Raw genomic sequence first — 15,008 nt, 5'->3', positions numbered from 1 at the left:
GCCTCCCGGGTTCACGCCATTCTCCTGCCTCAGCCTCTCTGAGTAGCTGGGACTACAGGCGCCCACCACCACGCCCGGCTAATTTTTTTTGTATTTTTAGTAGAGACGGGGTTTCACCGTGGTCTCGATCTCCTGACCTCGTGATCCGCCCGCCTCGGCCTCCCAAAGTGCTGGGATTACAAGCGTGAGCCACCGCGCCCGGCCGCCAACACCTATTTTTTTAAATAATTATCATAATAGATGTGAGACAATATGTTTTTTTTTTTTTTTTTTTGAAATAGAGTCTCGCTCTGTCACCCAGGCTGGAGTGCAGTGGCACAGTCTCGGCTCACTGCAACCTCCACCTCATGGGTTCAAGTCATTCTCCTGCCTCAGCCTCCTGAGTAGCTGGGACTACAGGCACCTGCCACTATGCCTGGCTAATTTTTCTATTTTTAGTAGAGACGGGGTTTCTCCATGTTGGTCAGCCTGGTCTCGAACTCCTGACCTCAGGTGATCCACCTGCCTTGGCCTCCCAAAGTGCTGGGATTACAGGCGAGAGCCACCGTGCCTGGCCTGAGACGATATCTTATTTTGGTTTTGATTTGCATTTTGCTGATTATTAGCAATGCTGAGCAAATTTTCTTACACCTTTCAGACACATATGTGTGTCTTTTTTGAAGAAATTACCATTCTAGTATTTTGCTCACTTTTTAATTGGGTTATTTGGTTATTTGCTCTTGAGTTGTAGGAGTTCCTAATATATTTTGTAATGAGCCTTTTAACAGATATATGATTTTCAAATATTTCTCCTGTTTCATAAGCAGTCTTTTAATTTTGTTGATTGTGTCCTTTGCTGTGCCAAAGCTTTTAAGTTTAGTGTATCCCCAGTTGTACACAATTTTATTTTTTTTGCTTATATTTTTGGTGTCATATCCAAGAAATCACTGCCAGGCCCAATGTCATGAAACGTTTCCCCTGTGATTTCTTGTAAAAATTTAATTTGTAACCTGCTGTTTCACTTAGTAATGATTTCTTCTTATTTTCCACATAATTAAGAATTCATATACTGAATGATTTTTACTCACTCCATATTATTCCTTTACATGGACATACCCTTTTTTTAAAAAAACTAACCCTTTATTAGTAATCCCTTCTGCTAAATTTTCAATAAGTAGAGCTGGATGAATCCTTCTAAATGTATTCATGAAGAACATCCTTGATTAATTTTATAAAAGGCACTCTGAAATTTGGAAAATATTGCCTGTATATCACTATTAACCAATTAGAAGACATGATAAATTAAAAAGTTTTTTTTTAACTATAGGAACAATGATTGAACTACATGTAAAATAGGAAAATCATGTGACTACCAATTTTGTATGACCTACATTAAATAAATACTGAAAAGCTGTTCTTAAAGGAGTAAATATTACATAATGTAAAGATATGGCATACTCTTGGATATTAAAATACTATTGAGAAATAAATAACAGAGAAAATAATACAGAGATAAATAAAATAATATAGAGAAAAATAACTCCCAAGTCTATAAATGCATTGCAATCTCTTTAGTATGGTTTCTGGAACTAAAGAACATTCAGAATAGGTACAGAAAGAAACACATTTTTAAAAATTGAAGCATCACATGCATATAGAAAAGCATACATATCATAAGTATGGCTCAATGACTTTTCATGGAGTAAACTCACCCATGTTCCTTTCATCCAGATAAAGAAACAGAATTGCATCAAAATACAAAACTATCCTTTGCTAATTACTGCTCACCCCCTACAAGGTTCCTGACTTCTACTTTCATAGATTAATTTACCAGATTTTGAATTTCAAATAAATAGTCTTGTTCACTATGGACTCTCTTTTTTTCTTTCATTTAGCACCATTCATAATGGTGCATACAGTTGTAATTATTTCATTATTATTGCTGTATAATATTGATATGTATGAATACAGGGGTATTTATTCAAATGATGAACATTTGGCTTTTTTTCAGTTTAGTATTATTGTAAAAATTGTTGCTGTAGGTATACGTGTATGTGCCTTTGGAAAAATATATGTACTTATTTCTGTTGGCTTCATCAGTAGAATTATTGAATCATAGGGTATATGTATATTCAGTTTTATTAGATATTGCAGAGTAGTTTTTCATATTGCATACACCAACTTAAATGTGTGGGCAATGTAAGAAAATTATAGTTTGTCCACAACCTGACTAATATGTAGTATTATGTGACTTTTAAATTTCACCTGTTCTGCTGAGTATATAGTAGTATCACCTTGTGGTCTTCATTCACATATCCTTGATAATTAATCAATTTCATCATTGTTTTATATGTTTAGCAACAATTTGGGATATCACTCTAGTGAAGATATTTGGTTTAAACTTTTTGCCCATTTCTTTTTTCATTGTGACTTTTTAATTGTTTTGCAGAAACTCTTTATATGAGCAATTTGTCATATAAATTGTATGGCAAATATATTATTTCACCCTTAGATTGTTTTTTCATTCTATTAATGGGTGTTTCTTTTAAGGAATTATATTTCTTAGTTTAATATATTTTACCTTAACATATTTCCTTATGATTAATATGCTTTTCTGCATTGCTTTTAAGATATCTTTGCCAACACTAAAGTCATGAAGACATTCTACTGTTTGTTTCTAACAGTGAAACAGCTCTATCATCTTTTAAATTAAATTTTAATTTTGAGATAAGTATAGATTAACATGCAAATCTAAGGTAACACAGAGAAATCCCAAGTACCATTTAACCCATTTTATCTAATTTCCTAACCTTCTATCTTGTAAAGTTATAGTGCAATATGAAAACCAGAAAACTGGTAGTAATATAGTCCACCAGTCTAACTCAGATGTCCTTAATTTTACATGTACTCATTTACGTATGTATTTATTTGTGTTTCTATGCAATTTTATCACATATATAGTAAGTTAGTAACAGATTTCCATGAATTCAGTGGCTTAAAACGCTAGAAACTGATTTTCACTGTTCTGGATGCCAGAAGTCCAAAGTCAGTATCACTAAGCCAAATTCAAGGTGTTTGCAAGGCTGTGCTCGCTTTGGAGGCTCTAGGGAAGAATCTGTTCTTTGGCCTTCCAGCTCCTGGTGGCTGGTGTCATTGCACGCCAATCTCTACCTCTGAGATCACACAGCCTCATCTTTATGTGCGTACCTAGCCCCTTGCCTCTCTCTTAGAAGGATGTTTATGATGATATTTAGGTCTCACCCAAGTAATCTAGGATAAGCTTTTTATTTTATTTATTTATTTATTTATTTATTTATTTATTTGAGATGGAGTTTTACTCTTGTCGCCCATGCTAGAGTGCAATGGTGTGTTCTCGGCTCGTTGCAACCTCAGCTTCTTGGGTTCAAGCGATTCTCCTGCAGAGTAGCTGGGATTACAGGCTCCCACCACCATGCCCTGCTAATTTTTTTGTACTTTTAGTACACAGGGGGTTTCACCATGTTGGCCAGGCTGGTCTCAAACTCCTGACATCAGGTGATCTGCCCGCCTCGACCTCCCAAAGTGCTGGGATTACAGGTGTGAACCACTGCATCTGGCCAAGCTCTTTATTTTAAAATTTTTAATTTAACCACATCTTCAAGGACCTTTTTTTTTTTTTTTCCCAAATAATGCAACACAGGTTACAGGGATTGAAGCATGGATGTTTTCTGGGGACCTTTTTTTGGTCTTCCATGTTTAGATTTGTGTAGCTACCATCACAGTCAAAATACAGAACAGCCCCTTTTACCATGTCTACCTCAGTCTCAACTGCTTTTCACCAGTCCCCTAACCCCTGGAAATTACTTACCTGTTTTCCAACTCTGTATCTTTGTCATTTCAATCATGCTATATAAGTAAAGTCATCTAATATGTAACCATTGGGGTTTGGCTTATTTCATTTAGCATAATTCTCTGGAGATTCATCCTAGTGTTGTGTTTATAAATAGTCTATTTTCTTATTGCTGAGCCATTTTGTTGTGGTATGGCTGTATGGTTTATTTAGTGATTCACCTGTGGAAGGACATTTCAGTTATTTTCAGATCCAGGTTATAACAAATAACTCTGCTATCAACATTTGTGTAGAGGTCTCTGTGTGAACATAAGTTTTCATTTCTCTGGGATCAATGCCCAGGAGTGAAATTGCTGGGTCATTTGGAACTGCTGGGAGGTTTAGAACTTGATCATTTTTAACTCTCAGGCCCTTTGCTCTTTTAAGACTCACAGTCTTACAGCTAAGACAAATTCAAGTAAGCCCAATGCTTTCATCAGAAAAACTACTCCTTTATAAAAATTATGACCTTAAACAAGATCAAGCTCAGCATTTGTGGCTTCTTCTTATACTCCCTGGCAACACAGACTTTTGTTGAAAGCCTTACCAGTTTGCAAGACATTCCATGAAAAATCTACCTATGTCAGCTCAAGTTTCTTCTCAGGGAGAATCTCAGTTCTGTTCTCTGATTGACACTATAATAATAACTTCAGCTGGATTTTTCCCATAAATTCAGCCAACATGCCTCTATCCCAGCAGTGAACATAATCCAGATTTAGGCCAAAATATCTACTACATAGAGCAGTGTTCAAGTGAGCATTTAGATCCAAGGTTCCATTAAAACGGAAATATTAAATAGGCAACCTAAAACCTAGACATTTGCAATGAGAACAAAGACACAGGAGCAAATCTTCAGCAAAGACGGAATTATCTGTGTACATCAGAGAGAAAAATTCACCTTCAGGAAGTCTCAGGACTTAAAGACTAACCTCATCATTCTTCTTGAGACCCTAAGAAATTCTTCAGGCAAGTGTGACATAGAGATAAATTACTCTTTGATGGTCACTAATATTGAACAAGTCTGAGAAAAGATAGAAATGTTCAGAGGTCAAATGTTACTGACTTTCTAGCCCCAAATGCTTGTACAAACAGCTACGAAGATAAATGGGAACTCATTTGTAAAATGCTGTATGACAACCAAAACAAATGCAATTTTATTCAGCTCACAATGCACATATGGTTTCTTAATTTTCTATAATAATAGAAAACATCTTCACAAAAATATAAAGAATAAGTTGCTATTACAGGAAGTTCAGTATATGTTTATTTTAATAATTTAAATAATCCAATTTATAAACTTAGAAATCTTTTTTTTTAGGTAGCCAGACATCTACTTAATCCTAGTGACTTACTATCTTGTCATTTTCTTAATATGTCATTTGTTTACTATGTCCATTTCTCATATTAAATATGTATTAGAATACTCAGTAGACATGTGAAATGTATCTATTTAACTGGTTAAAGTATCCTGAATTTTGTAGAAAAATCTGTATTCATATGAACGTATCACTTCTATTAACAATGGCATTCAAATATTCAAGTGGTTATTAACATTTTTATATGTTTACATTGAAATACTGTAGTCTTTCACCTATAAGAGGAAGTTTAAAAACTAAAATAGATCCAATTTTAAAATATCAGTGGATTTTTTCTAGTGATTCTTGATTCTTTAATGTGTTTGAGGGTTATTAGAAATTATGGAGCCCTTGCGTCTCTCTAAAAAAGAAATAAATATAAAATCTCTTACTTTTCAATCAGTACACTCAGTCTATTTTAAGATAAATAATTTTTAAAATGCAAGAAAAGCAAAAAGATAGCGGGTATGCAAGGTACTAATGATAGGTTTGACAATGCAAATTACTTCTGTAAAATCATAGAATGTGCTTGTTTATTTTCCCACCTCTGATCTTTAATATAGGAGTTTTTCAATATGAGATAATGAGTTAAAAATAACAGAAGGCTAAATATATGTTTTCACTGCAAATCAATTTCCACCAAATTTTAGCAACAATAGCTTCCTAAAGGAGAATTTAGGTGAGCAAAAATAACAAACAAGTACTGAAAAGTCACATTAACTTCCATAAATCTTCCTTAAATAGTCTCTACCACTCAGTACAAATAAGCAAGACTGAAGTTCCCCTACGGTTGTGCCCTCCCTCGTATTCTCCCTGAATCTGTTGTAATATGAGGCTCAAACAATCTTGTAGGAGAGAGAGAGAAAGAGAGAGAAAATGAATGTATGTACATGTGTGCAAATAACCTCTGCTTACAAACTAGGAATGCTTTTTAAAGTCATTATCAAGCTGTGTCGGTCTATGTGGTCCTAAACATACAATTTGTTCCTTTCTTTTTAAAGTCCCTCTGTGTGATTCAGCAATTTCTTCTGTCTAGAAATAATGTGGATATATGCAAATGCTGTTTGGGGAAAACTTTTCTCACTATGGTACTAATTCTAGTGTACTTATTAAAACAATTTTTATCAATATTAACATACACAAATATATTTTATATTGTATCAGTTTCTTTTTGCTGCATAGCTTAGTACAATCAGGCTGCTATAGCAAAATGCCCTGAATTAGCTAGCTTACAAACAATAGTAATTTACAGTTTTGGAAGCTGGGGTATCCGTAACTCACCTCCTGGTACCTTCTCCTGTGTCCTCAGAGGCAGAAGGGCAGAGGGAGCTGTTTGGGAGGCCTCTTGTATAAAAGCACTAATGCCTTCACTCTCATGACCTAATCACCTCCCAAATTTCCCATCTCTCACTGCTATCACATTGGGAATTAGGTTTTAACATATTACTTTTGGGGAGACAAAAGCATTTAGGCCATGACACTGCATAACAAATTACTGCAAAACTTGACAGCTTAAATAACAACCAATGTTTAATATGTTGCATCACTTTTGTGGGTCAAGAAATTAGAAGTCACATAGCTGGGTGGTTTTGGTTCAGGGTCTCCTATGAGGTCACTTTCAGGAAGTGTTGGCAGGGAAGTCATTTTCTGAAATCTTGACTGGGCCTAGAAAATGAGCTCGCCCATATGTTCTGGGAGTTGGTACCTTTCTATCTGGTCCTCTGCTTGAATGTCCGTGTGATTTGATAGCTGGCTTTCCACAGAGTGAACAATCCAAGAGAACACAAGGTGAAGACTTTTTGGAAGTCACACTCTATGATTTCTACAATATTCTTCTTGGTCACAGGTTGACCCTACTCTATGTCAAAGAGGACTATACAGGTACATCAATACCAGGAGGAAATGCACATGAGGGTTACAAATCGTTGGAGACTGTCTCTTAGCTAAATAAGTCATTCCAGTGTTAAGAATTTTAGACAATATAATTGATGATTATAAGGGTAATAACATTACAAAGTGGATGCCCTATGCAAATTCTTGTTTCCAACCCTTTCTCAATATGAAAAAGTAAAATTGAATTTCCTTATTTATTATTTTAACATATCAAAAAGTAATGAGTATCATATATCACAGCATTATTTTTCCTCCCAAAGGTAAGCTAACATTAGCTAGAGCACTTTAAAGATATACTTGTCCTTTACTAACCAAGCAAGTAGAATTTTAGCTCTGTGGATACTTTAGCTACGTCAGACAGTGTCTTCTAACTTTTATTTTCAATAGTGTTAAACCTTAATTATTTCTATTGTTTCCTATTGCATTGAATTTTCAAATTAAATCTAGTTTTTATTTTGCATTTTTATCATCCCTGACACCTACCAGATTGCACATTTACTACTCATCCTCATTTCCCATAAAGTGCTAGGACTAAGAGAACAGAAAAGTAAGCTTGAAACACAGCCAAATAAAAAGTCAGCAAGACAATGCCCTTAAAGACATCTCATCTGTGGCAACTCTTCATTCGATCTTTGTTTCTCGAAGTGTCCTTCTCTCCTGCTTTGCTCCTAGGAAACGCTTTTAAACATGAAATGTGTAATTACATTCCATTCTCTTAGTAAATGTGTGAGTCAGTTAGAAAGCAAATGTATATAATAGGAAGATGGGATCTGCCCAGGCTGGAGGTTTGTATCATTTCCAAAGCTGATGTTTCTATTCCGAAAACGGAGTAGCTCAGCCTGGGGAGAAATTCAAAGGTTACATGGATCTCACCCCAATCTGAGGCTAGAATCTTCTCCTAAATATAATCCAGTTAATGTTGTTTGAGGCACTTATAACAGGGAATTCATTATCTCCTGAGGGAGATAATGTGGGAATCTTGACCAATTTGGGGCTGTTATAAGTTGTTTTGTGAGTTATTACTTAAACTGAGTAAAAGAATTATAAATTATCTTTTACGTGATTATCTTTCATTTTGTGCATAACATAATCGCTGAAGCAACACTAATTCAAGTTGAAGGGTTCTAGTTTCCACAAAATATTTTTTGTAAGGATTCAGGGTTATGCTCTTAGCCATGAATCTTTGATTCAGGAAAGGTTTCTACTCACACGTTAGCCCTATCCCCATTCCTCTGCCATCCAGACAAGAATTCTGAAATAAATAAAATTATACCGATATTAGAAAGTGAAACTATAAAATCAGCACATTTTATTTTGGAGATGCACTGTCACTTTAACGAGATAGGAAGATTCTTAGATCCACAGATAAAGGCATATTGAAGACTATATCATTTAGAACAGGGATAGGTAAAATGGAATGACACAGAGAGCAGACCAGGCCAAAGGATGCCAGTGCCAAGGGTAGAAATTCACAAGGAAGAAAGAATTACAGAATGAATTTTGGATATTATAATCTTACTAAGGATGTTATCCACTGTTGTGGAAATAGATAGTTCACCCATTAATAGTAAAGTTTTCTATTATGTAACTAAATCTTCTTTTTCTGATTCCACATTCACTCAGAAACTGGTTTTAAATTGGTTTTCTACACAGATCTATCTATAAGAAGTGACCATTGTGGTTATTCTGGAAAAAGTATTGCAACCTATACAACATTTAAAATACATTGATGTTCAGTCTGGCCGACATGGTGAAACCCTGTCTCTAATAAAAATACAAAAATTAGCCAGGCATAGTGGTGGGCGCCTGTAATCCCAACTACTCGGGAAGCTAAGGGAGGAGAATCACTTGAACCCAGGATGTGGAGGTTGCAGTGAGCCAAGAATGTGCCACTGCACTCCTGCCTGGGCAACAGAGAGAGACTTCATCTCGAAGTTCATACCCCAGAAGTTCAATATACATTGGTGTTCTGGGCTAATGCTGTTCTGAGTTTGATTAATGTGAAACGTCTGCATTTTCTGTGCAGTGTCAAAATTGTGTTGTTTCTCAGCAAGCTGAGTATCTTTGAATGGAGCTTAGCCATTGGACATTTATGTATTCAACGAGACCATTGTAGCAGGCAGAATTATACTCCCCCAAAGATTTCCACATCCGAATCCTCAGAACCTCTAAATGCACTACATGGAAAAAAAGTACCTTACAGACGTGATTAAGGGTCTTGAGATGGGAGATTCTCCTGGTTTATCTGGGTGGGCCAGAAGTAATCACAAGTGTTGGTAAAACAGAGAGAGGAGATGTGACAGTCCAAGAAGGTGGAGTGATGTGCTCTGATATGGCAGAAGGGGCCACAAGCTGAGAAATGCAGGCAGCATCCAGAAGCTTGTAACAGCACAGGAAACAGGTGACCCCCAGAACCTCCAGGAGCATGAATCTGCCAAGACTATTTAGCCTGTTAGACTCATTTTGGACTTCTGAACTCCAGTGAACTCCAGAACTGTAAACAAATTAATTTGTTTTGTGGTAAGCTACCAAGTTTGTGGTAATTTGATTATACTAGAGATTGGAAACAAATACAGTAATTCATCTTCAGAAGATTCTTAGATGGTAACCATTTGGCCTTTTCCTGTTAATAGCCTCATCTTGCATTGCAGGATTTTTCTCATGTGTACATATTTATATGATATCACATGTAATTCTCTTCTGGAGACAACAGTATTTTGGACACAATCTGATATCTCTCATTTATTGTTATTAGATAATGCATTTTATGAGTCCATTTTGAAATCATGACTTTTTTTGGCTGTGACCATATATGTCTTTAGGCCTTTTAAAAATTAATATAAATTGCTAGATCTCATTTTTCTAATCAGAGATCCTTTGATTTTAAAAGTCAAGTACTATAAAAACCTTCCCCTAAGGAAAACCCTAGGGCTGGTGGCATCAGATGTAAATTCTTTACAATATTTTAATTTAAAATAACAGCGTTTTAAGATAGATTCTTCTGCAGAATAGGACAATAATGGTTTATGGGATCAACTGATGATATTGTAACAAAAGAAAAACAAAAGCCAGAGTCTTCCCTAAATATAAATTCAAAAATCATAAAAATATTAACACAAAAACACAAGAGCTATAAAAAATAGCTAGGCTGAACTTATTTCTGAAACACATGGTCATTTAAGTTTGAAACTCAATAAATTTCAAAAATTTTATAGGACATAGGAGAAAAATTACACATTTCTCTCAAGAGGTACAGAAAAAAATTGGCTAACATTTAATGTCAATTTATTATAAAATTATTAGCAAACTAGGTATACAAATGGCCTTCCATATCCATGAGTAGTACATTCTTGGATTCAACTACCTATAGATAGAAAATACTCAAAAAAACCTGATGGTTGGCTTGGTACAGAAAATGTACAGACTGTTTTGCTGTCATTATTCCCTAAAAAATACAGTAGAACAACCATTTACATAGTATTTATATTTATTAGGTTATAAGCAATTTAATGATGATTTGAAGTATACGGGAGGATATTCATATATTATGTGCAAATACTATGTCATTTTATATCACTGAGCATGCACAGATTATGGTACCCCTGGTGGGTCCTGGAATGAATCCCTCACAGATACCAAGGGAAGCTGTAAAACAGCATTTCCTTTTCCAGGTAAAAATGTATTGAAAGCAAACTTATTTATTGGCAAAAATAACTAAAACATTCTTCTAGAAATCAAGAACAAGTAAAAAAAAAAGTCTGTTACCAGGACTTCTATTTAAAATTGTACAGGAGGCCTCTGCTAATGCAAAGAAAATGAAATATGAGTGTAACATCTAACGAAGAAGAAATTTTTAAACGTGATATTTAAAGGAGGATGACTATGTACATAATCAATTCCACAGATTCTACAGATTAATAATTGAAATTAGTAAATAATTTTAGCAGATTTTCTGTTAGAAAGCCACAATGCAAACACTAATTTTATTTCTATAGACCAGCCCCAAATTAGAAATGTAAAATTTAAAATACCACATATATATAAATTTATATACATTTATAAATTTAACACACCATATATATGTGTGTGTGTATCAGGAAACATTAAATACTTAGAAATAAATCTAATGAAAGATATCTAAGACTTACACACATACAAAATTCCTAAAACCATTACTGAAAAAAACAAAGAAGACATAAACAAAAGGAAATATATACCATGTTAAGGATTTAAGTGTTCTGAAGATGTGAATTCTTTCAAAATAGTTCTGTAGCATCCATTTAAAAAAAAAATAAACTGTCAGTGTGTGTGCACATGTATGTTTTTGTGTGCAAGCTAATTGTAAGATGTATGTGAAAATGTAAATGGCCAAAGATAGCAAAAATAATCTTGAAGAAGAAAAGGTTAGAGGGCTAGCACTATTTTACATCAAAGCTAATTATAATGCAACATGGTAAAACAGTGTGATAGAAATCTCGGAAGAGACAAATAGAATAATGGAATAGAATGGAGAGATTAGAACCTACCTATATAAATACTGCCAGATAATTTGTGATATAGGTGGTGGCCACACCATGCAATTGTGTATGCATGGCCTTTTTAACATACGTTTCTGAATCAACTGAGTATTCGATTCACAAAAAAATTGAACCATGACCTTTGTCTCATACCATATACAAAAGTAAGACCCTGGGTGTGGTGGTTCACATCTGTAAATCTCAACCCTTTGGGTGGCTGAGGCAGGAGGCTTGCTTGAGTCCAGGAGTTCAAGACTAGTCTGGGGAGCAAGGTGAGACCCAGTCTTTACAAAAAAAAATTAAAAAAAAAAAAAGACATGGTGGTGTGCACCTGTAGTCACAGCTACATTGTGAGGCTGAGGCAAGAAGATCACTTGACCCCAGGGGGTTAAGGCTACAGAGAAATATGATCATGCCACTGCACTCCAGGCTGAAGACAGAGTTAGACACTGTCTCTAGAGGAAAAAAAAAAAAAAAAAGTCCCAGATGGACTGTAGAGCTAAAGGTGAATATTAAAAGAATACAACTTTTGGGGAAAAAGACACATGAGAATAACATCATGATTTTGTTTCTTAAATAGAACATAAATCACTATTAAAGAAAAGTTAATAAATCTATTTTAATAATCTATTCATCAAAACAGATCATGAGGAGAGGGATAAAGCACAGGAGATATATCATACACACACATATATATAAAATATTATATATATTAGGCAATGCGGTTATCTCAGAATATAACTCAGAGAAACCAATGAGATAAGGAGAAATAGCTACATTGGAAAGCTGTTTGGGAATAAACTGGTAGTGAGTGTGCACTGTTATGTTTTTGGTATAAGCTAATTACACGTTGTATGTGAAAATGTAAATGGCCAAGGATAGCAAAAAATAAAAAAATTCTTAGCCATTCTTCTCTTAGCTCTGTGTATGTATCACATAAATAATGCATATACATGTGGGCACCCAAAGCCAAGTATATGTGTATTTATGGTGACCTTATTTATTGTGGTCCCCAACTAAATCAACCCAACATGCATCAATAACAGTATGCATAAATAAATATTGGTAATTCGTCATATGCAATCATATATAGCAATGTAAAGATCAATCTACTGCTATGTTTTATGAAATGGATACATCCCACACACATAATGATGAATGAACAAATCCACACAAAAAGAATAGTATATCATATGACATAATTATTTCCAGTTAATTGACAGTAGAGGTAGGTTACCTTTGTTGAAAACCAGTGACCGAAGTGGACACGGGTAGACATCTGGATACTGGTGATGTAATTTTTGAGCTGGATGCGATTACACAGATGTTCTCACTTTATAAACATCACTGAAGTGTATATTTAAACAGGTGTGGCCACCCTGCTATATATGTGGTATATTTCTATGAAAGTTTATTGCAATAAAAGATACATTACTGGAGTAACACACATACTCAAAAGAGAAAGATTGATTGCGAGGAAACACAGCAAATCTCAGGAACATCCTAAGTCAGAAAATAAAGATTTAACTGGCTTGTGGAGACTCGGACTGGATGTCAGAAATTAGGGTTGCTTCTTCATATTTGGCAACTGAAATGATTGCCTCTTGTCTCTGTTTCTGTCCTCTCTGTGATTTTGATTCTTTTTGCCAGCTAGCTTTCTTTGCTTACTCATGCAATCTCTTCTACTGCATAGCTTTTAGCTTGCATGTGGCTTTGACTCACCATGTCACCAAAGCTAAATCAGGTACTGGGTGCGTTTTCATTTTAAGTACTGCAGTCATCTAATGTACTTCACCAAGCAGAGTCTAAATTCTAGATCCAAGAAAGATTATTGTCAGCTGGCTTTATTCAGGGTCCAATTCTGAGCCCAGTGTCAAGTAATAAAGATTGAGTGGTGTGATAATTAGAGATGCCTCAACCAAAGTATGTGAGTTAATCAGTTTTATTGTTGTTTTACTTTTTTGCTTTAAGAAGAAACATGTGGTTGTGAAAAATTCATTGAAATTCTTTGCTACCTCTGTGGTCATGGAAATAAAATGGCATGATACAGAAGTTCTCAAACTTTTTGATCTCACACACTCTCAAATTTATTGAGGACCATAAAGAGATTTTGTTTCTGTAGATTAGATCTATCAACACTCACCATATAAGAAACTAAAACTAAGAAATTATAAACACATTCCATTTAATTTTCTAAAATAACAATAACAACTCATTGCATATTAGCATGTCACCTGTTGTTATGAAAAATAGCTGTATATTAAAATAATAGTAAGAAGAGCTGCATTGTTTTACGTTTTTGCAAATAAAAATTAGCTGAGTGTCATGGTGCATGCCTGTAGTCCTAACTTGCTCAGGAGGCTGAAATGGGAGGATCACTTGAGCCCAGAAGCTCTAGGCTGCAGTGAGCTATGATTGCACCACTGTACTCCAGGCTGAGCAAACAGATCAAAGACCCTGTAGAACTCTGTTTTCTAAAGCCAGATCTCTTGCTCTTAACTACAGTTTGTTATCTTTGTTTGGCAATTTAAGAGGTAAACAACAAATGTTAATGCATTTTTTAACCGACATATTTTACACTAATATAAAACCTAACGAGTTATTCTTAGATGTACGAAATCACATTACAGATTTACTGTCCCTTTTTAGACATCATGCCAAATGCTGTATGCAAATCTGATTTGCTTGATAACAGCTAGTACTCTTGACAGCATTTAAAATAAACTGGATGTCATTATAACTTAACGGTCACACCAACCTTCCAAAGTACATGCTGTTTTAATATACATTGTACAAGTTAAGATGAAGGATTTAGAGATTAAGTCACTTGGCCTCAGCCAGAGAGATAGTCAAAGATAGAGCTAGATTTTGAACTTTGATATGTTGGCACCAGAGTTCATTCCCTTAACCACAAAGTTATCTAACTTTGAAATCATTTTTCACCTATACTATGGAAGGCAGTGGAAAAAGGAAGCAGGAGGTGGGATAAATGTATGTTCTTTAGTGATAAATTATTATTTTTTTGAACTGCTGTAACATCTCAAACTACCAATATCACTTTGCAAAAATGCATAATGTCCTGAAAGTGTGAAATATTAATTATAATCAATTAATTATAATGTCCCTAGTTTGCTTTTGTTCTGTTATTTGTAAATGCTATTATTTAATAACCTCGCTGTACTACATATCATACTAGTTCAGTGGAAAGAGAAAGAGAGATTGTTTAAAAAATTTTTTTAAAGATTGAAATTTCTTACTTAAAGTTGCTAGAAATAATCCTGTCCTTTCAAGCAACAATAAAATGATAACATAAAAGATGATTCACACCAATACTTTTTTTAAAACACAGAGTTGTTACAATTATTTAAAACGTTTATATTATTTTAAAACATAGAG

The sequence above is a fragment of the Hylobates moloch genome, unplaced genomic scaffold (assembly GCF_009828535.3).
Source record: "Hylobates moloch isolate HMO894 unplaced genomic scaffold, HMol_V3 SCAFFOLD_17, whole genome shotgun sequence".
NCBI classification, from domain to species: Eukaryota; Metazoa; Chordata; class Mammalia; order Primates; family Hylobatidae; genus Hylobates; species Hylobates moloch.
Note: the sequence above shows the minus strand (reverse complement) of the source record.